This window comes from Cinclus cinclus, chromosome 2 (genome assembly GCF_963662255.1).
Source record: "Cinclus cinclus chromosome 2, bCinCin1.1, whole genome shotgun sequence".
Lineage (NCBI taxonomy): Eukaryota > Metazoa > Chordata > Aves > Passeriformes > Cinclidae > Cinclus > Cinclus cinclus.
Window position 1 is genome coordinate 21,018,758 of NC_085047.1, and position 24,342 is coordinate 21,043,099.

The following is a 24,342-nucleotide window of genomic DNA, read 5'->3' on the forward strand; positions in this document are numbered from 1 at the left end:
GAACTTCATATTTTGTGTGTGAACCCACTTTTGCCTCCCTTTTGTCACTATGTGAAAATGAATTCACGCCCTGGGTCACTCTTCTGAGTGCCAACTGAATTTCTACTGTCTAGAAAACTCCTGGAGCCTGCATTCATACACTGGTGATGATTACAAATGAGTTATCACAGGTATCCCTGGTATTTTTATCTAGAGGACAGGCTTCCCAGACACTCCTCCAATCAATCACTCAGAAGATTTTTTTTGCTAACAAACTAGTGCCTCACTCTCTTCTTGGCATGTTGGATGTGAGCATTGTGGGACCATAGCCATTCCTTCAAAATGCTGTCATTATCTTAACTTTCTAACTGCTTGTTGGTATCTTAGACCAGTGTTACTATTTTTCCTTTAAATCTTGACAAGTCTTCTTTAGAAGTGCCCACTTTACATAAATTAAAACCAAGTCTTACCAAATCTCTACTTTTGCCCCCTTTGGGCTGGCATCCCTTGCTGCCACTATTTCAAACATGATATGGTGCCATTTTGAAGCAGGAAATTTGGATTACTAAAACTGTTATATTATTTCATCTCCAGTAAGAACAAAAACTATTTGATAACTCAATGCTGTTTCTCTCATTTCTGTAAAAAAACCCTGTGCTCCCTGCATCTTCATTTTTCCCTACATTCTTTTAGCTAATAGATATTGTCTAATAGATTGCTTTTGTTCAATCTAGAAGACATTTTGAGATAGGATACAAAATCTTGAGTGCAGTCACATACAAAACAACCAGAGGATCAGGCATGGGTTTAGGAGAGGCAGGTGCTGCTCAACCAACCTACTGTCCTTCTATGACCACATGACCCACCTAGCGGATGAGAGAAAGGCTGTGGATGTCGTCTAGCTGGACTTTAGCAACACTGTCTCCCACAGTGTTCTGGAAAAGCCAGCTACCCAACAGCTTGGGCAGGTGTACCCTTCTCTGAGTAAGGAACTGGCTGGAAGGCTGGACACAGAGGATGATGGGGAATGTTCTGCATCCAGTTGGTGTTCAGTCAACAGTGCTATCCCCCAGGGATCAGTGCTGGGGCCAGTCTTGTTCAATATCTTTACTGATGATCCGGACACAGTGAGCCCTCAGTAAGTTCATGGGCAACACTGTGTTGGGTGGAGTGTTGATTTTCAGGAGGGTAGGAATGCTCGGCAGAGAGATTTGGGCAGGCTGGATTGATGGGCTGAGGCCAGCTCTATGGAGTCCAATAAGGTGAAGTGCAGGTCCTGCATTTGGGTCAGAACAACCCCATGCTATAGATGGGGAGAAGAAAGTGGCCCGTTGGAAAAAAAAAAACAAACTGGGGTGCTGGTCAACATGGGCTGAACATGAACCAGCGTGTGCCCAGGTGGCCAAGAAGGTCAATGGTATCCGGGCTTGTACCAAAAATATTATGTCCAGCAGGACCAGGTAGTGAGTGTCTCTGTACTCAGTACTGGTGATGCCACACTGACCAGTGTTCACCAGTGAATTGTATATTCAGTTATGGGACCCTCACAAAGAGAAAGACATTGAAGTGTGTCCAGAGAAGGGCAAAGCTGGTGAAGGATCTAGAAGATGAGTCCTATGAGGAGTGGCGGAGAGAGCTGGGGATTGGACAGCCTGGTGGCTCAAGGGGGACCTTATTTCTCTTTACAACTATCTGAAAGGAGGGTGTAGCCAGGTAGGTGTCTGTCTCTTCTCCCAGACAACAAGGGACAGGACAAGAGGACAGAGCTTCAAGCTGTGCCAGGGGAGGTTCAAGTTGGACATCAGGAAGAATTTCATGGAAAGGGATGTCATGCATCAGAATGGGCTGCCCAGGAAAGTAACTGAGTCACCATCCTTGGAGGTATTCAAGGAATGATAGGACATGGCATTTAGTGATGTGGTCTAGTTGACAAGGTTGTTACCAATTAAATGCTGGACTCAATGATCTTGGAGGTCTTCTCCAACCTTAATGATTCTATGATTATATGAAAATACAGTGGAAGAGGACCAGGCTATACTCACATTTTCTACATCACACAGAAGGTGAAACAACAGTCACTGATGTGTGAGGGTGCATGTGTAGTTAAAAAATTACCCCCCCTGGAAGGCAAGGTTCTAGGCTGCAGAAATGGGACAAATTTGGGATAAGGCAGAGAGATTTGTCTGCACTCTGTGTATAACAATAACGTCACACCACATCCAACCACTTTGAATTCCCTGGGCTCTCCAAGTTTTCTGTGCTGCATACTGCACATATAGCTTACAGTACTGGATGAATTTATTGTAGACACCTGCAGTCATTTAAGTCACTTATGCATCTAGGCTTGGCCGATGGTACAGGCTTTCTCTGTAGGATAGGAGACAAGATACCTCAGGGAAACTCATCAGTTCCCAGCACAGATGTCAGAGATAATTAGATTAATTGCCTTCTAGAACTGTTTATCTGCTGACCCCATGAAAAGTCTACATGTGGAGCCAGATTAATAAAACAGCTCATATTAGCTGAAATAAATATCCCCCAGTATGTTGGCATACACATACTACAGAAACACCATAGAAACCTTATTAACCTAATTTCACTTAAGTCCTGTATCCCTGATGGTCAGAATACATCTAACTTTCTAATAGATTCTGAAAGACAACCATTGGCCAATGATTTCTTTTTCCAGGAACATCTTTACTCTAGCTTAGAGTGGAATCAGACTAACACTGCCAGCAGTAAGTGGCAGAAATATTTATTTTGGCTCCTAAATATGAAATGTAGCTCATTCAGCATTCAGTGTGTTGGCAAGAGAAACAGTATAGTGAAAACTTTGATTTTTAAAGAGCGTCTGCCCCTGACACTGGAAAATATAAAGTATTTTCCTTGCACCTATGAGCTTTGAGAAAGAACATTACAAAGTTCAGTAATGATTTAACAGAATCTGAGCTGTGAATATATGTCATACATTTGAAATGAATGAGGTTGATAAAGAGCACTACCAAGTAAGTACAATCAATTGCTTTTGTATGAAAAAATATATTGTCAGTGACAGGATACTACTTATGTGTCTGCCAGCATATTTCTCAAATTCCTCGAGGCTTCTGCTGAAGATACAGTTTCACTAGGTATTTCTTTCCTACATCTTATCTGTCAAATACCAAAATAGTACAAATACTCTCTACGAGACAAGCTCCCAGATTATAGCTGAATAATTCAGACACAAAGAGAAGATTCTGCTATGGTCACAGAGCTAGCAGTAAAAGTCAGGTATTCTCAATTGCATGGCTGTGCATCTTGCAGGGAACCCTCTCCCCTTCCTTGCAGTGCCCATTGATGCCGTTCATATGCTTGGTTCAAAATCTCATGGTATTTTTTCTCTGCTACTATCATGCCCCACTATCTACTCTACATGACTCCTTCCTCACCTTCACTTTGTCTTTTGGACTTTCTTGGAGCTTCACTGTAACTTTGGTCTCCCTTCCTTACACAGAACTGCCTGTGGCTTTTGTGGTCCTGAGCAGGTGGAGAACTCCCTTCCTCAGGGGAGGGACTTCCAGATTACTGCAGAGGGCTTACATTTTATCATTGTGCTCAGGCTCACACAGAGAAGGCCTTAAGTTCTTTGGGAATACCACCAGTTAGAAACCTCTGCCCAGACAAATTGTGAAGGCCTTGGAGATTTCTTTTGCCTTTGATGAAGTTCTCCTGTCTTTTAAGACATATAGACCACATTCCTTACAATGACGTAAAGATATTTTTTCAAACATTTGTCTTTGAAAAGTATCAACTTTCTTCTGGATAGGAGACCACATTTTCAAAAGTAGGATGCTGTTCTCAGCACTGTTTTGCACAACAGTACACATGGTACACACTGTAATATTACAACCCACTGTTTCAAGCACAGATACAACACCATTTTTGGAAAATCACAGTTTCCAGTTCCTTCCCTATTCCTTCCTCCTAAAGATGACCACACAAAACTGGATGAGGCTCCATAAACAAGTTTTACTACTGAAGCAGCAGAGGATCAAATAAAACAGTATTGCCTGGAAAACGGAAGAGATCTTCCCAAACAATATTAGAGTGGCAATATAAAAGTAAACCTTTACTTGAAAGCTTTCGGGTACAACATGGTACAAAATGCATGTAGTACAGTAATTCTACAATTTTATAAGATTAGTTGATTAGTATACCTATTATATATTGTCCAATTTAATGACTAGTTGGTTAGGTAATAATTCCCTTCATTTTGACCCACTGGAAATGGTCCTGGGGCTTCTGTGCCCCACTTCAGTTATGTCTGCTCCAGATTCTAGTTGGAAAAGAGAACGTCCTTGTGGTTGGTTCTCTTTCTGAAATAAGACTAAACAATACTTTAAGAATGTGTTTAGAAGGTGTCCTGGTTTGAAAGACAGGTGTTTGCTAAGGAAAGCGGAAGCTTCCCTTTGGACTGAAAAAAAATGTGATTCTTCCGATTATTATAATTTTGGAATTAAGAGAGCTCTCAGGCAAAGATATGGGGGTAGGAATAGCAGTTCTTTACTAGTATATCTAACAAGACAAACAGAACAACAACAGCTATGAAATTACCCACAAACAGAACAGTAACTCAGTCCCAGTGTTTTTTGGCTGCAGGCACCTTTTCCCTGAGCTGCAGTTCCCGGTGCTGGGGGCAGGCAGGTCCCGCAGAGCTACAGGAGGGCTGGGGGTGATGGCAGCACTGTCCCAGGGGGAGAGAGAGACGGGGAGAGCCCTCCACTCACGGTGTGGGTCCTGATGCTCAGCAGAGTGCTGGATGGTGGTAGTTCACAGCGAGCAGGCAGCAGGGCAGGGTCCGATAGTGGTTTCCCGACGCAGGGATGGGACAGAGATACAGGAGGCGGCGATCGGCCTTCTCGTCCGGACTCTGCGGGGGGGGTGGGAAATGGGCCGAGGCCCAGCCTTCCAATTCCTCTTCTGGCTGTTTGAATCTCGTGGGGTTTCCCTCTTCCCTCTCGTCCCCTCCCCCTTGTCACCAGGGCGCAGTCAACAGGTATCATAGCATGACAATGGGGAAAATTCCACAGAGGGAAAAGGGAAAGAACCAACCCCCAACATTATCCACCCCGAATTTTCCCCTACCATCATGCCAAATCAAATTAAAATCTTCAAATTATAGGCATCCATACAGTTACAGATACAGGCACAGTACTGTAGGTAGTTCACCCTAAAACAAGGTCTCATTGGGGTATGCATCGGGTCTTTCCATCCCTTTGCATCACCTACCAGGTACAACCTGGCCCTTGAGCAAAAACCACCTCACGAATTGGATTGTCTTTGCTGGAGGCAGAGTTCACCCAAACAGTTTTTCCTAGCATACCTCTCATATGCACCACTGGAACCTTGTCCCCATCTGGTGTTCTCAAAGGCTCAGACTGGGCAGGGCCTGCTCGATTAGTGGAACCTCGGGTGTTCACTAACCATGTGGCCTTTGGTAGATTAATCTCCCAGTTCTTGAAAGTTCCTCCACCCAGTGCCTTCAAGGTGGTTTTAAGCAGCCCATTGCACTGTTCCACTTTCCCAGCCGCTGGTGTGTGATAAGGAATGTGGTACAACCACTCGATGCCGTGTTCTCTGGCCCAGGTGTTTATGAGGCTGTTCTTGAAATGAGTCCCATTGTCTGACTCAATTCTCTCAGTGGTACCATGTCTCCAAAGGACTTGTTTTTCCAGGCCCAGGACGGTGTAGCAGGCAGTGGCGTGAGGCACAGGGTAGGTCTCCAACCATCCAGTGGTGGCTTCCACCATGGTCAGCACGTAGCGCTTGCCTTGGCGTGTCTGAGGCAGTGTGATGTAGTCAATCTGCCAGGCCTCCCCAGACTTATATTTGGACCACCGCCCCCCATACCAGAGGGGCTTCACTCGCTTGGCTTGCTTGATGGCAGCACACATCTCACAGTCATGGGTAACCTGGGAAATACTGTCCATGGTGAGATCCACCCCTTGGTCTCATGCCCACTTATAGGTAGCATCTCTGCCTTGGTGACCTGAGGCATCGTGGGCCCATCGAGGCAGGAACAACTCTCCCTTGTGTTGCCAGTCTAAGTCTATCTGTGACACCTCTATCCTTTCAGCCTGATCTACTTGCTCATTGTGTTGGTGCTCCTCATTAGCCCGACTCTTGGGGACATGGGCATCTACATGACGGACCTTTACGGGTAGCTTCTCTACCCGACTGGCAATATCTTTCCACTCATCAGCAGCCCAGATTGGTTTTCCCCTCTGTTGCCAGTTAGCTTTTTTCCATCTTTCCAGCCAGCCCCACAGAGCATTGGCTACCATCCATGAATCAGTGTTAATGTAAAGCTTTGGCCACTTCTCTCTTTCAGCAATGTCCAGGGCCAGCTGAACGGCTTTGAGTTCAGCAAGTTGACTTGATCCACCTTCTCCTTCAGTAGCTTGTGCAACCTGTTGTGTGGGGCTCCATACGGCTGCTTTCCACTTCCGGTTCATCCCCACGATGCGACAGGAACCGTCAGTGAAAAGAGTGTAGCGAGTTTCATCTGCCGGCAGTTGGTTGTATGGTGGGGCTTCATCAGCCCGGGTCACTTGTTCTTGCTCCTCTTCATCGGCAAGACCAAAATTTTCACCTTCTGGCCAGTTTGTAATTATTTCCAAAATCCCAGGGTGATTTGGGTTTCCGATACGGGCGCGCTGTGTGATGAGGGCAATCCACTTGCTCCATGTGGCATCGGTGGCGTGGTGGGTAGAGGGGACCTTCCCTTTAAACATCCACCCCAGCACTGGTAGTCGGGGTGCCAGGAGGAGCTGTGCTTCTGTGCCAATCACCTCTGAGGCAGCTTGAACTCCTTCATAAGCAGCCAAGATCTCCTTCTCTGTTGGGGTGTAGTTGGCTTCAGACCCTCTGTAACTTCGGCTCCAGAATCCCAGAGGTCGGCCTCGGGTCTCACCAGGTACCTTCTGCCAAAGGCTGCAGGACAAGCTCTTGTTCCTGACTGCATAGTAGAGCACATTCTTCACCTCTGGTCCCGTCCTGACTGGGCCGAGGGCTACGGCATGAACGATCTTCTGCTGGATCTGGGCAAAGGCTTGCTGCTGCTCAGGGCCCCAGTGGAATTCATTCTTCTTCCAGGTGACCAGGTAGAGAGGGCTCACGATCTGGCTGTACTCAGGAATGTGCATTCTCCAAAAGCATATGGCACCTAGGAAAGCTTGTGTTTCCTTCTTGTTGGTTGGTGGAGACATCGCGGTGATCTTATTGATGACCTCAGTGGAGATTTGGCGCCGCCCATCTTGCCACTTTACTCCCAGGAACTGGATCTCTCGGGCAGGACCTTTGACTTTGCTCCTCTTGATGGCAAAACCGGCTCCCAACAGAATCTGGATGATCTTCTCTCCTTTCTCAAATGCTTCCATTGCCGTGTTCCCCCACACAGTGATGTCATCAATGTATTGCAGATGTTCTGGAGCTTCACCCGTTTCTAGTGCAGCCTGGATCAGTCCATGGCAGATGGTGGGACTGTGTTTCCACCCCTGGGGCAGTCGGTTCCAGGTGTACTGCACGTCCCTCCAGGTGAAAGCAAACTGAGGCCTGCACTCTGCTGCCAGAGGAATGGAGAAAAATGCATTGGCAATGTCAATGGTGGCGTACCACTTTGCTACCTTGGACTCCAGCTCGTACTGGAGTTCCAGCATGTCCGGCACGGCAGCGCTCAGCGGTGGAGTCACTTCATTCAATGCACCATAGTCCACAGTCAATCTCCATTCTCCGTCAGACTTGCGCACAAGCCAGAAGGGGCTGTTGAAGGGTGAGTGGGTTTTGCTGACCATCCCTTGGCCCTCCAGCTCACGGATCATCTTGTGGATGGGGATCACGGCATCTCAATTTGTCCTGTGCTGCCGGTGGTGCACTGTGGAGGTGGCAATTGGCACTTGCTCCCTTCACCTTCAGGAGTCTCACTGCAGATGGGCTCTCTGACAGTCCAAGCAAGGTGTTCAATTGCTTAATGTTTTCTGCCACTACAGCAGCTATTCCAAAAGCCCACCTGAGTCCCTTTGGGTCTTTGTAATAGCCATTCCTCAGGAAGTCTATGCCTAGAATACACGGTGCCTCTGGGCCAGTCACAATTGGATGTTTCTGCCACTCCTTCCCAGTCAGGCTCACCTCAGCCTCCAGCAAAGTCAATTCCTGTGATCCCCCTGTCACCCCAGCAATAGAAACAGGTTCTTCCCCCACATGTCCCGATGGTATTAGGGTGCACTGTGAACCAGTATCAACTAATGCCCTATGTTTCTGTGGCTCTGATGTGCCAGGCCATCGGATCCACACCGTCCAAAAGACCTGGTTTTCCCGTGCCTCTCCCTGGCTGGAGACAGGGCCCCTTTAGCACTGGTTATTATTTCCTTCCTGGGCATACATATTGGAGGTTCCCTCAAGGGGAGCTGACAGATCGTCCTCCCTTTTGTAATACCCTGCATCTTGGTTATGGGAAGTTGAGGCTACCTTCACTTTAGTGGATCTCCCTTGGTTAGTGTTTCCCTCCCTGAGTTGACGCACCCGAGCTGCCAGGGCAGAAGTGGGTTTCCCATCCCACCTCCTTATGTCTTCCCCATGGTCACGCAGAAAGAACCACAGGTCAGTTTGTGGGGTGTACCCTCTCTTCCTAGCTGGGGGTCGTTGGGCTCTAACTCTGGCATCTGTGACTCGCACTGGTGCTGCACTGACCTTCCTCTTCTCCTCCCTCATCACTCTCATCTCCTCTTTGAGTTCCCTAATCACAGCAGAGACCTGAGCCTGCACTGGGCCATTCATTATACTCTCAAAATTCCTGAGCCTATTGGCAACAGAACCCACTGTCTCGTGGTTGGTGTCAGCATTAATGGCTGCAATGAATGTGGTGTATTGAGATGGCCCCAGGTGTGCCAGATTCCACAACATCTGCCCTGTGCACCTGACCTTGTCGGGGTCATTGTCATGTTGTCCACCCCTCCCAAAGAGTATCTCCAGTACTGCCACTTCTCTCAGCTGTTGGATCCCCTCCTCAGCGGTCTTCCAGCGCATTCTATGGTGGTGCTCCTGCATTCTCTCTCTATGGACAAACCTCTCTCTTACACTCATTAAAAGCCGCTCCCAGAGGGAAAGGGGGCCTGGTTCCCTTACAAATATGTGATCCATACCTGAGTCCTGGGTCAGGGGTCCCAAATTCCTTGCCTCAGTACCATCCAGTTGCACACCTGTACCCATAAGGTCCCAGACTCGCAGTAACCACGTTGTAAAAGCCTCACGGCCCCTTCGTACAACATCTTTACGCAGATTACGGAGACTCTCGTATGACAGGGACTCCATGACGATGTCAACCTCTGGCTCCCCTGCTGGTTGTGAGGGCCCTGCTTTCTGATCCTTATTATCTAGGTGCTTTGTTTTCACCTTAGACTTTCTAGTTTCCACGGGGGCAACTGCTGCTGGCTGTGAGTGCCCTTGCAGTTCAGCTGGAACCTGGAGAGATGTAACATTTGTGGGTTCCACTGCTGCACCATCAGTTTCTCCCTCTTTAAGGCAGGGGGAGAGTTTCTCTAGAGCTGGGGAAAGGTACTCCTTCAGCATTTGGCCCATCTCCTTCACTAGAAACCCCACCCACTCTGGATGGTTCCTTTCTGAGGTGAGCTCTGGGGCAGAATCAGGCTCAGGGGAAACATCCTTAACCTCTGGGGCAGAATCCTTAGTCTCTGGGGGAGAATCCTTAGTCTCTGTGGCAGGGGCAGGGTCAGGCTCTGGGGGAGAATCCTTAGTCTCTGGGGCAGGGGCAGGGTCAGGGTCAGGCTCTGGGGCAGAATCCTTAGTCTCTGGGGCAGAGCCAGGCTCTGGGGCAGAATCCCTATTTCTTGGGGGACGTATCAGGGTTGTCATACACGTCAATCTCCCCTCATCTCGGAATGTTAAATAGAACAGGTTTACAAGGCCTATTAGCAATGTCAGCCACTGTATGATATCATTACTGCTTAGAAGAGATTTGAACCCCTCAAAAGCTGGTGGAGCAGACCCAAAAAACTGTGTAAGGGGTTGGGACAAAATTTTCCCTCGTGTCATATCTTCACAGTATGTACCATTATTAAAGTAACCCCAAAAACATACAGTTAGAGTGTGATAGCTCTGAATCTATGTACCCACCTTCCAGAGGAAGTTAAAAATCCATGAATTTCTCACGTTATCAGCCCACAAAATGAACTGGATAATAGTTACAGCAGCCTGAGTTACAGGACCCATGTTCAAGTAAGGGATTGAAAATGGGAGAGATAAAGCTGTGGCCACATGGAGCCCAAACCACGGTAAGCTGGACAACATGATGCCACCGAACACAAAACTGAGGTAACTCAAGAACTGTTATTCCTTTTTCACCTTTTTCTCTCAGTGCCCTCGGGCCCCATGTTGGGCACCAAAATCTGTCTTGGTTTGAAAGACAGGTGTTTGCTAAGGAAAGCAGAAGCTTCCCTTTGGACTGAAAAAAAATGTGATTCTTCCGATTATTATAATTTTGGAACTAAGAGAGTTCTCAGGCAAAGATATGGGGGTAGGAATAACAGTTCTTTACTAGCATACCTAACACGACAAACAGAACAACAACAGCTATGAAATTACCCACAAACAGAACAGTAACTCAGTCCCAGTGTTTTTTGGCTGCAGGCACCTTTTCCCTGAGCTGCAGTTCCCGGTGCTGGGGGCGGGCGGGTCCCGCAGAGCCGCAGGAGGGCTGGGGGTGATGGCAGCGCTGTCCCAGGGGGAGAGAGAGATGGAGAGAGCCCTCTGCTCACGGTGTCGGTCCTGGTGCTCAGCACAGTGCTGGATGTTGGTAGTTCACAGCGAGAAGGCAGCAGGGCAGGGTCCGATAGTGGTTTCCCGACGCTGGGATGGGACAGAGAGGCAGGAGGCAGCGATCGTCCTTCTCGTCCGAACTCCGCGGGGGGGGGGGAGAAATGGGCCGAGGCCCAGCCTTCCGCTTCCTCTTCTGGCTGTTTGAATCTCGCGGGGCTTACTTCTTCCCTCTCGTCCCCTCCCCCTTGTCACCAGGGCGCAGTCAACAGGTATCTTAGCATGACAATGGGGAAAATTCCACAGAGGGCAAAGGGAAAGAACCAACCCCCAATAGAAGGTTATTGTTCCTAAATGTAGGGAAAGAGGATAGGAAAGTACTAGGAGTTACAGACATTCATTTGCAATCTACAAAGCTACAAATATTTAAAAATATAAAAAGACATCAATAGACTGGGACATTGAACAGCCTGAAGAATATCTTTAAGGTTTTAAGTTGATAACAGACAATTTTTTTGGTCTGATATTCTTATTAAATAGGAGTTGCACAACAAAGTCTGATGAGCAGTGAAGAGGCAGGAAGCAGAGCTTGTGTAACAAGGAGCAGGAGCAGCACATGTTTTGTATTCAGCCAACAGCAGTGTTGAATGATGCTGCTTGAAGCCACATGCAGAACTTTTTCGCCAAGAAAACTAGTTAGCTGTGCGCCAATGCCTGCAAAGGTAAAGTAAGAGGGAATAGAAGGGAGTCTTGGAGACCTGAGAGTTTGCAGATAAATATCTTGTGAAGGAAGAGGGTAAATGACTCCCTTTCAAAGAACTGTAACAAGTGTTCAGGCTCAGAGAAGTAATGTAAACAGAACAGTGGAACTCTTTCACAGATGGAAAATTAAGCTAATATCTTTCAAACCACATCCTATTTTCAGGATCATTGAGCCTAACCACATCAGACTATGGTCTGGTCTATGGTACTCTTCTAAGCCCAGCAGTACCATGGCAGACACACAGTTTAGCTCACAGAAGTTGTTACATTCCAGTTTTCCACCATTAGGGACTGAAAATTTAGCATGAAAGGATAGCCCAAAATGATCAGTATCTGGCCTTAAATGCACAAAATCCCTTTAAGTCTCAAACAGCCTCAATCTTTAATCACTTAGATACTTTTAATCCCATGATCAGCCTAGAAGATATCAGGCAGGCCAAATACAGACTAAGCAATTGCAAACTCTTTCTACATAAGTATTTACACCTTCCCAACTTTGATTTATTTTTGATACTGAACAGCAGTAATGTCTCATTTTGCTTTCCTCATTTACTTTTTTTTCACATTGCAAAGAACAATCTTCTCCTTTAAATAGATTAAAGCTGCCCATGATAAATCCTGAATCCTGTGTGCTGACTTGCTGCATACAAATACTGAACTAGTATAATAGTGGCACAGTCAGACTGGAAAATTACTGTGGGGCTAGATTAAGACTCTTCATGCACCTGAGACATAAGGTTTTTGGTTTTTGAGGGGTTTTTGTTTATTTGTTGCTGGGTTTTTTTTAATAGAACCTCTTAATGGACAAATTGAAATAGTTTGGGGTATTTTGTTTTGGTCTGGTTTTTTTTATTGGTTTTGTTTGGTTTTTTTTTAAGAGATAAGCAGTTGCTTCAAGGAGAGCAGGAATACAGGGATTCAAGAATTTTTCAAGAAATACACTTGAAAGAGAGAGATTATGTCTTGAGACTGAGAAATTAGACTCTTTTTTTTAATGAGAATTTAGGGAAAAGTTTACCTTCTAGGAACCCCAGGAAGAGGAAAGTCAGGCCCTTGTAAAGGTGAACTACGTACAGACCCGGTATAATTTTAATATCATGTTTCTCTAATGTTATATTTTGCTCCTGCTGTTAGAATTATACAACAGTTTAGTTTAAACAGACTGGCATTTTTATTCCCACTCAGTCACAAATCTGCTAGCCCAAGAGAAGAACCACAGTTAGCAAAAATACATGAGAGTCTGCTGGGTAAGTTCAATTGATTGACAGGCTGCTCTTCTGTGAGAAAAATTCAAAAAAATATATGGAAGAATAAGGGCTTATACATGTCTAGGCAGTGCTTGTGGAGACCCAGAAGGGAACAGTTATGTCCTCTCTCCTTGAATTTACCAAGCTTTTCATTCCTTTATCAGCAAACTTCTTGCTACACGGAAGAAGACAAAGAAGATGAAGGAGAACATGAAGGCAAAGGAGAACATGAAGAAGAAGAAGAACATGAAGAAGAAGAAGAAGAACATGAAGAACATGAAGAAGAGGAAGAAGAAAATGAAGAACATGAAGAACATGAAGAAGAAGAAGAAGAAGAATAACATGAAGAAGAAGAAGAAGAAATAATGGGGTAATGTATATTCAAACATGCAGATACTTAAATCCATCCATTTCTTACCCTATAAACGGATGTCAGAGGTGACTGCTGCTTATGTGAGTGAATCATGCTTGTACTACTGAACTAACAATTGTCCCTGTCTCTTATCAAACAAGGCCCTCCACAATCTAGGGCTGCACCTTTTTCCCTGATTGTTATTGTTCTAATATAAAAACTCACGTGTGCAAATCATATAATCATAGAAAGGTTGGATTCTGAAGGCCATCTAGCTCTAATCCCCCTGCCATGGGCAGGGACACCTTTCACTAGACCAGGTTTCTCAAAGCCCCATCCAGCCTGGTCTTGAACACTTCCAGAGATGAAGTATCCACAGCTCCTCTGGGCAACCTGTTCCAGTGTCTCATCACTCTCACAATGAAGAACTTCTTCCCTATATCTAATCCACAGGCCCTCATAGAAAGTTCCTCTCCAGGTTTCTTGCAGGCCCCCTTTATAAGGTACCAAAAGGCTGCTATAAGAAGTTCTCCCCAAAGTATTTTCTTCAGGCTGAAGAACAGCCCAAAGCTCTCTCAGCTTGTCATTATACAAGCAGTGCTTGAGCCCCTGACCATTCATCTTCCTGGTCTTCCTCTGGGCCCAATCCAGCAGTTCCTCATCCTTCTTCTGTTGGGGAGCCTGGAGCTGGATGCAGCACTCCAGGTGGGGTCTCACAAGAGTGGAGGAGAGGGTGAGAAACTCCTCCCTCACCCTGCTGGCAGTGCTGCTTTAGATGCAGCCCAGGATATGTTTTGCTTTCTCAGCTGCCAGTGCACACTGGTGGGTCATGTTGTACTTCTTGCTCACCAACACATTAATACTTCCACACCCTTCTCCTCAGGGCTGTCCTCAATCCATTCTCTGCCAAGACTGAATCTGTGCATGGGATTGTCCTGACCCAGGCACAGGACCTTGTGCTTGGCCCTGCTGAAGTCCATGAGGTTTGCACAGACCCAGCTCTCAAGCTGTCCATGTCCCTCTGGATGGCAGCAGTAAGTCATGATGGCTCCACAAAATGGACCTTAGTAACTCCACGCAGTTCCCTGCTTCTGCATTCAATGACTCACAATTGAACATAATCATACACAGAGCGTGCAAACACAGCCAATGCTATGCAAATTATGTGAAGTATTTATTTTCTCATATATTGCTAACAGCACCAGAGAGGCTGAGTACACAAACCAGTGTTCCTGCTGTGATTCAAGCAGTGGGTTTATCCTGTATTGCAACTGCTTAAAATTCAGTAATCTGCTCTGATGCTGCAAGTGACAACATAACTTGAGTAGTTTCAGAGCAGTGTTGGGTCTAAATGATAACAGAAGCAAAAGGCAGTAAAAAGTTACCTTTTCTCCCCACTATGCCTTTGAGAAACACAAGCTAAAGCTCTGTTGAATAAAATGAAGTTAACATTTTTGTATTTCAAAGCTGAATCACAATTGAAAAGGTTTCTACGGAAATGAAAGAAAGAGGCCAAAAGAAAATTGTGTTTTCTTTTTCCCTTCAAATGGACTAACTTTGCAGTGGTTATATAATATTTAAGTTACTGAATACAGAACATTACTGTATTCAAGAATAAATGGTTCACATATGCAGAATGATTCAGCCAAATTTACATTCTGTGAATAAATGTTTATTTATTAAATTATGCATGCAGCATAACCAAAATGAAGCGGGGACAGGCTATGACAGCTCTTCTAAGATACATACAATACCAGATCTTTCATGGAGCTAAACTGGCATATACATATTCAATACATAGCTAAAGAAGCAAACTGACAGACAAGAAACAAATTTCTCACTACAGTGCTCCTGCTTCATCTTTCACAGGCCATGGACAAATTAGGTGGACCTGCAGAGACATTATGTCAAAATAGGATTTTTGAGATACTGGTGAGACAGCAGAATAAAGAGAGAAATATAATAAATGTTCAAGAGAACTGCCGTCTAGCTCTGCAGTTAGGGCAGCATTCTAATTCAGACCAGAAGGAAAAGCAGTGATTAACAACTTTAATAAAGTCAATATAAGTGGAATCTACATAAAAAAAAACTTCCAAAAGCATGGCTTTCTAAGCTGCTGGAAAGGTTGAATAAGTTTCTCAGTGTGAAAGCTCCAAAAAAACCTTCTTCAAATTTGGCTTGAATGCATATTTCTTTGAAACTTGAGGACAGAGCCACACAGGAAAAATACATGGACTGTACTGAAACTTACTGCACTTGAACTTTGTATTATATAATGCATTAACATAAAATTTACAGTGGTGGCCTCCTTAGGCCTTTTCATGTAATCAAAATAAAAGGGCTAATAAGAAAAGGACAAGTTTTGCATTAAACAACTGAGAGACATTATTCTTCAGTCATCTGTGGGTTTTATGTTTTCGTTTCAATTTCCAGGTAAGAAAGCAGAGACTGAAGAAGCAATTTCCCTAAAGGCAAAGAAACAGCTAACATATGAGGCTTAGAACCTTGCTTATGCTGTATCCTGTTTCAGATGCCAATTCCTTCCACAAAAATACATGCCTGTGAACCCATATCCTTTCCTGAAATTCTATTTTCCCACCTATGAAATGCCTGTAATAACCAGCCCAAAGAAATGCCTATTTATTTCTGTTAACAGAAATATTTGTATGTCCAGATCACAACTAAGTGGGAAACTGAACTTGGGAGCCTTCGTCCTGAACACCTCTTATTGTGTTTCTAAGTGTTCTAATTGAGTACATCAGCACAAGCAGCACAAAAACTCATGGGTTTCCTGAAGTGTTTATGAAAACATGTTAGAAGTTTCGAAGAACCTGTAAGCCTTGAACTGCACAAAGGCACTCTGCACTCTGAAAATCAGAGCTCAATATTACAGAAGGAAGACCAACATCAAAACACAAAAGATGAAGAATATATTTTAAAGAGCTATACTCGTTCCTTCCCTTTTGCAATTTCCAACCAAGCTGAGATAAAATAAGTATTGACACTGCTAAAGCACAGTATTTCCTGTGTCCTTGACCCTGATTGCAAACGAGTGTAATGAAAAATCCAGGCAAGTGTTTATAACTTTAAAACCATTTTTCAAAGTTTTTGGGACTCAGTGAGAGCTGCAAAAAGTCAAGTTATAGCACATGCAGCTAAATTACTGTCAAGATACGCACATGCACATTTATATTTTGGTGGAAGTAGTAAAAGCATTCTTCATTGTGGCTGTGGTTTCTAATACTTGGCATCAGTATGACTTAATAAAGGGTGGATGTGTTCTGTGAAAATCTCCTGACAAATTTTTTGCTTCTCTATAAGCAAGAATTTAATAATTCTGCTTGACCACTCTGAAAGTTATGACTATCGGAAAGAAGCAGCTTGCTGAGTTACAAAAATAATTGAACATTTAACTGACACCATCACCACCACCTTTGTTCTCATTATAAAAATCCTGTTCAAACAACAAGAGTCTGTTCAATTGACATTATAGAAATTGCTGTTAGCAAAAAAGTTCTATAGTGATCACATATATTCTTATATGTTATTTTGATTAGATTATGTTCATAATGTGTAAGCCGAGAACTTCAATGGTACAAAAAAAAAAGTTTATTTAGATATACTTCAGGTATAGATAAAATTAATATTTGTTTTTGGAAAAGCAAAAGAAAAGAAATATTTTTTATGGATGTCACACAGTTACAATTTAATGTATGATAAACATCTTAATGCAGAGATACAAAATCTTCAGTGTTGCCAGTGGAAGGAAAACAAGCTTTCTGAACTGCTTTTGGAATCTTGCACATATTTAGTGTGCTTGGGCCATCTGACACTTTACAAGCTTGGACAGCCTTTGCGTACATGTGAAAATACAGATTTCTGTACATGTGAAATACTCCAGATCTATTCCAAAATACTTCAGGGAAACTGGATCAGTCACCACAAAAGGGTGGGGTTTTCATTCTGTTTCTCTAGACAGCATATGGCCAATTCATCTATTCGTAAAGGTTTGAATTCACAGTCACTTTTCACCTACAATTCTTGACCTCTCATAGATAAAATATCATAATTCCTGTTTTACAGCTGAGCCAATTACAAGGCAGATAGAAGCAACTTCCTCAGTGTCCTGTGGGGAGTCACTGTGATGGGTTCCCAGGAATTTGTTCAAGCCTCTTGTCTTGGCCAAAATGAACAAGATCATGTAAAGTCTCCTACCTGTGAATGGTTACAGGAAAGACAACCCCAGCAATGAAGGGCAGTCTGCAAAAACATACCAGAGGAATCAGCTAAACTAAAGAGCCTGTATGAGGCATTGCATTACACAATTGCATCTGTGTTTGTAATCAAATTGAGAACCATCAAAAGTCTGCAAAACTGAGTTGTTTTGCCACTGTAATACCTCAGACATTTCTGGGAAGTTCAGATTTTTCTAAGAAATACAATAGTGCTTATCAGTCACTGTAAAATTAGTGTGAACTGATACAAGAACCTGCAACATTCAGTAATGCTTGTCTCTCTCTCTCTCTCAGCCTTACACCTAAACAGCTAAGTTAATGTTTTCTACATATATTACAGCATTTGATAAAAACTATGAAAAGTGTATCCCATATGCATGTAAGCAATAGTCAAGCAATCAATCTTTATTATTTCAGCTCTTATAACTAGAAGATGATAAAGAGATTCAGAACACAACATAAATACAGCAGCCTGGTAAGAAAACACAGCTCTCTCACCATGATTCAGAAAAAAATGCAATCAATCACCATAAAAGCCAAGAGAACTGACTGCATTTCATGGCAGCCCTCTAGAATACAAACATAAAATTTGCTACACATATAATTAAAGCAAAATGATGTTTCATTAAAAAACAGAAGTGAGCAAAGTGTTGCACAGAAACTTTGATAGTACTTGGAAAGTGGTTTGTTTTGTTTTAATTTAGTCTTTCAGTGCTGGTCTCTGATTCTGAGCAGAGGCTTCATTCAGACAAAACAGGAACCAGTCCTTATATAAAGTTACTCTTCCTCCATCTTCAAAGTTTTCCCAGGGAAAGGTTTTGTTGAAATAGAAATATTTCTGCCGTGCTTCTTGAATGACAGTGACACTTTTCGTGCTAAAAATTTCCTCTCTCCGGGTCCAGCCTCTTAGGACATGGCTGGAGCGCCAGGGGTGCATCCCCATCCTCCTGCTGCTCCGCGCCCCTCTGCCCCGCAGGACTTCAAGCTGTGAGGGTGTTAGGAGATTGGATGTATCCCTGGGGAATAATTTCCTCCACTCCCCATCCCCCCCTCCACCTCATGAACTTGTCTAGACACGGAACAATTTTCCCCAGGGCAGATCATCCTCCTCGGCCCTTCCTGCCCTGGGCTGGACTCAACGGCGAGAGTAAAGCGACGCGGGAGGCAGAGCCCGCTGCTCGCGGGCGCCTTTCCCCGGGACAAGCCCTCGGCACGTCGTGGCGACTCTGGGAAGCACCGGGACCCGCGGCCCCTGGGACACGAACCCGCGTCCCCGGCCCCGCTGCGCCGCCTGAGGGCGGGGGACGGCGCCACCTGGCGGGGTCGCGGGGGGTCGCAGGTGCGGTGCCCGGGGCCAGCGCCGCCCCCGGCTTGTCGTTGTCGCCCCCCGCCCCGGTGTCACCCCGCGCTCTCTGGGCCCGTTTCACCACCTTTCGCAGGAGATGCTGCTCCAACCCCTCAGCTTTCCGCGGGCGGCGCCTGTTTCGGTAGCAGGTGGGTCTGTTTGAGTAAATGCCTCTCCCACGTGTACGGAATGGCGACTTTTCCCTAATGACCAAATGTTTGTGTAAGAACGAGGGAAGGAACAAATTAAACCCGTCTCGTTTACATAGCCCCACGCTGTCCCCGTGTCTGTGCGATGCTACCGGGCAGGAATGGAAACTGCTTGCGTGAAAGTCTCTCTGAACCCCCCAGGTGACCTGGGTGGCACCGGAGATTTGTGAGCCACTGACATGGCAACGGCTTCTAGACCAACCAGGCCTTCCTCTGCCCCCAAATGTTATTTGTGGCAGCATAACACATGTCATGCTACTGCACCTCCAGAAAGGGAAGATCTGTTCAAAAGCAACAGTTAACTCCAACCATCCTGTATCACTGTTCCACAGCCCCCTTTCCACTGCCCTTCACGGCCAAGTGCTGTTAATAACTTGGCGAGCCTGCCTGCAGCTGATGCTAAGTGAAAATTAAGTTGGCATGCTTCGATTCCCTAAAAGCCATTGCAAACTTTTCATGATGAGCTGCTAAGCTCCACTGAAACCGGAAAATTTTGAGGCTATTACAGCATCAGAAGGAATGTTTGCAGACTCAGGTGAAGACAAGCATGAATTTGTGCTGCCTGTCTTTCCAGATGCCGGGACGCGCACTGCTCCAGAAGATGCTCAGATGCATGTGCATGGGACTAGTACCTGAGCCATCGGACCACAGCCCTGAACCAAAATGGGTGCCAGCCTGAACTGTCACCAGCCGCGGAGGCTTGCAGATTGGGTGGAGCTACCCTCACTATGCAGATACACCCCAAAACCATTGTAGCTCAACTGTGATTTTTAAAACATTAAAGGGGGGGGGGGGGGGGTGGAAGCAGCATATTTGTGTTAAAAAACAGAACGTTTTTTTCTCTCAGTCACTGAAACAGCTACAAGTGCTTGGGTAGAGGGTGGATGTGAAGCAACACTTGACCAAGTGACTGCACTTGTTTACACACAAGAAGTCTACAGAGTTTATTGGATCTATTTGTTTGGTGCTCATAACAAGAGGATGGGTACCCAAGTCCTAATCTTACAGATATCTGCAGGTATGTGAGCATGGATTACTGCTTTACCTCCTCTCTTTTGCCCCATGTTCTACTTTGACTTTTTAACATTACTTTTGCTTATCATGTAGCAAAAATTGTTGCTTACCATGCAACACAGACATATTACGAATACCTAAACTGTCAGGAAAGGTAACCTTCATTACACAGTGGTTCTGGGAATCAGACCCCAAACCATGAATATAGCCAGAACTGAGTGCATTTCAAAGCTAATTCTTGTCCTGGTTGAGCCATTGAAGAGTGGGATAAGAAAGGTTCAGAATGGTCAAGGAGTGATTTGGAACCCTTCAACTCTTCCTCTAAGTGTTGGGTTGGTTTTTTCCTTCCTTTTGAAAAACTCTCAGAGAATGAACTTCTAAGGGAGAGGAAAAAGAAGACTAGGGGGAAAAGCACAACCTACTTTATTTATGCAACTACTTGATTTATTTATTTATCCTGATAATGGCAAAAGTTCATGACTAAAAGAGGAGAGTAGAGGTTTTCTACTTTTTTTTTCTCTTTTTAAGGACAATACATCCTCTTGTTTTAGATGACAGCTAATATACATTTGCAGGCTAAAGGAGCTGCCAGCTGCATTTTTGGGAAATATGGTGCACAGGACAGCATGGGAACCAGGCTTCACTGCTTCTAAGGATTCAGCACATCAGCTTTTTTGCAGATGAGATAATGAACTAATTTCTCTCTTTAATGTATACAAGGTAATCTGTGCTTCATCCCAAATGGTATCTGTAATTTGACAAAATTATCTTTTATTATCTAAAGGGGAGACAATCACTTTAAAATAAAAACAGTTAAAGTAATGAAAAAATGTACAGTAGTTCCTAGATCTAGAAAACATGCCATCTGGAACACAAGATTTCAAACAGTACAGTTCAGAAACCACATCTTAAAAACCATAGGGTATAAGAATTAATAGGGAAAGAAATTAAGAAGAGCAGAATATTCAGTATTTGTTTGCAGCTGAACATTTACTTCAAGGTTATTGCTTCAGACAATTTGCTAGCTAATAAGTATCAAATTTTCCCACTGTAGTGTCACCTTTTGAGAGTTTTCTGCCTCTGTGCCCTGCCATTTCCAGTCACACAGCAGCTTGTAATATTCCAAGAACTTCTCACTTGCTCACTATGCTCTTTTTTTCCCTTGTCTCCCCAATTTGAATGTGCTCATCAGATGCAGTGACAGTTAAACAAAAGCACCATAAAAAATAGACCAAAGAAAGGTCCAGCTAAATGCAGTATTTTTCAGTGGCTTATTTTCTAATGGGTTATCCTTGCTGGAATGAGTATGTAATGAACTCTGCTAACCAGTGCAAATTCCAGAGATATGTTCATAGAAAAGATACCCAACTCCATGCAGTTCTGGGCAACTACTGTGCAACAGTCAATCTAAACATTCACTTGAATAAAGAACTACTAGATGTACTAGGTGGCTTTTTTGTGTGTGTGTCTCATTTTGCTTGTAATTCATGGAAGCTCACAGAAATAAATATGTGTGCAAGACAACAATCATGATGGCAAAGTTTTGTAGATGTTTGTGAGAAGGCAACAGAAACATTCACATATCATGATGGAAATTAATTTTAAGATCAAGAGTTATCCATTCAAGACCAAGACCCCATGTTATCTGGCAATATGCCTTTTGCAGACTCGAGAAACAAACTTTCTTGGTTCTTGGAGAAAATTATTTGGAAACAATTCATGGTGTGGATGATATGTACCCATCTGAACCATACACTGAACCCTTCAGAATAATCAATTCGTCCTTAACTGTATTTTGTTATTACTAATTTCGAGCGATACTGGGGTTGGGTTGTTAAGAGAATCTGCCTGGGGCACTTCTAACAGCAGATAATGTATGTGAAGAGAAGAAAAAGAGGAAGGACACCCCCAGTCTTCCCATTCACTGAAAAATCTGAATAGGGGCAGTATCACCAGCCATGTCCCTGAAAGGAAAGCCATGAGGTTTGGCCAGATAAGTTATGTGATGGGAGATACAGACTGGAAACTACATAAGAAAGAAAAGCTGAGCTACAAAAGTGGAACAGGTAGGAACTGTCATGCAACTTCTCTGTGAGGTCTGTCACTTATCTAAGGCTCAGAAGTATCTGTTACACTCCCACATGATGTATTTAACACCAGCTCTGCAAAACTGCCAAATCATATGATGAAACTACAGAAAACACGAGCTAAGGGAATAAATCTCACATCACTTCAAGCTGCATTTCAGGCTCTTTCCCTCCTCCCCTCCCCTTCTAGCACAGTTATTTTTGAACACTTGTTTCACACTCTAAAGCCCTGTGTAACAGAGTACAATCAGTATTTGTTCACTGAACCTAGTTAACAAAAAAAAAAGAATGGAAAAGTACATTGCCCAAGGTCTAACTGCAGACGTAAGGTCTAACTGCAGACGTCCAGTAGAATAAACAAAAGATAGGAAAAACTGAAAGTTGTGTAACAAGTATGTAAAGGTTCATCCACAGGACATCGAGGAAGATGAGGGGCCTTCATCCTCACGACCACCAGGAGGCAGAAAAAGACCCCCTAGCAACATACCGCACATGTACAGAACACAGCGGAAAATGTATGCGGCACGGGAATTTAAAAAGTCGGGACTATCGGGTGTGTGCCACTGGTGGAGCAAAGACTCCTCAGCCGCCCAGCGCTGTTTTGCTTACTGTCGCTTGCTCAATAAATTGTATTGGATCTAACTGAATTTGTTCCTGTCAATTATTGGAACACACTTGTAACACCCTGGAGTCTTGATATGCTGGGCAGAAACTGATATGCTGTGCATCTGTAAGATGCGTGCCTTGTAGCCCCTTATTCAAATGGCAATGGTTCATTAGCAACAGCTTAAAAATTTATTCAAACATTATGTTCATTGCACACAAACACTTCTCACAAAGCCTTCTGTTCCCATTGAGGCTAAAAAATTCCATTTTATGCATAATCTTTTATGAGTGCATTCTTTGAATACTTTATTTCTTAGAACTGTAACAGTTCTGTTTATAAAAAGGAATGATACTGATAGTAATGTTAGGAACTTGCAGAAGGGACCACTTAGATCTTTAAATTTCCATATTAGTCCTGTTTCAAGAAAAATGCAAAACAAGGAGCCTCAATTACATAGTTTAAATTCTTTAAGAAACAGTTTCACATGCCAGGCTAAGAGGATAGAAAACCCAATCTTTACCCCCTTGATCTGATCTTGCAGCCTTCTAAGGACAGCTTCACATAAGAGTTTTTAATTTGGCACAGGTTTAACTACCAAATCAGGTTTTCATGTTGGACTGGGATACTGGAGAAGATAGCAAGCTGAGGGCTGAGAAGAAGCACAGGGCCGACTGCATCCAGAGTTTCACAGGGAGCAGGGGAAAAAAAACCCTGGGATTCTATACACATCAGCCAGGATCTGTGTCCAAGGAAACAGATGGAATGGTGTGCCCACTGTTCTCTTCCTAATATCCAGATACTTTTTAACATTACTTACTTCTATTGAAACAACTGCAGTGCAACACTTCAGGGCAGGACGTCGAAGACTAATCTGACCTCCTGAGTGTTGTTCTGAAATAATTCCCACTGAATCCCCTCGCTTTGAGCACAACAGCTGTGGAAATCTAGCATGCAAGCAGTTGGTTTGAATTACAATTTCTTTTAATTTGGAAGAAACATTCTTCTTTTTAATGAACATCCTGTCTCTCAGTTTAATGATGAACAATTATAAATAGCACCTTGCTTTAACTGTTACACTTACCAAATAATCAATCTCAATGAAATATTCCCTCAAGGAAGTATTCACTCTCTCACAACGACACATGTTGGAAATGGCAGTCAGCACTGCCATGGGTGACCCATTTTTGTCTGCTTCACCCTACTGCTGGTAAAGGCTGTAGTCTTCCACAAATTTGCTGAGAAACAAAGACACAAGGGAGGATGGGTATGATGTTCTGATCTATTCCTTCTGCAGAGGTAATTATTCAGTGAATAATTATAATTGTAATACTGGAAAGGTAGACAATTAATTTCAGAATTCAATAACTCAACAATCAGGGTGAAGAAATAGATCTGACATCCTTCTTTAAGACAAAGCTCTTCAGTGCCTCAGTCCAACTTGTCAGAATTAAGTGCAGATTTAAGAGTACTCTTTCCACAGAGGTACTGCACTAGATTAGAAATAAGAGCAGTTTAATAAATATAATAAAGTTAAAATGAATAAAGTTTTCAGTGTTCAAAGCCTCCATTGTTATGGATCAGCACTTCATGGGAAAATTAAGAAATTTCTCTGCTCTACCTGATCTCCTTCTGTAGCTTTTATTTTTTAATGCTTTATTCATGTTTGTTAAAACATTGTTTTGAAGGAAAACAGCAA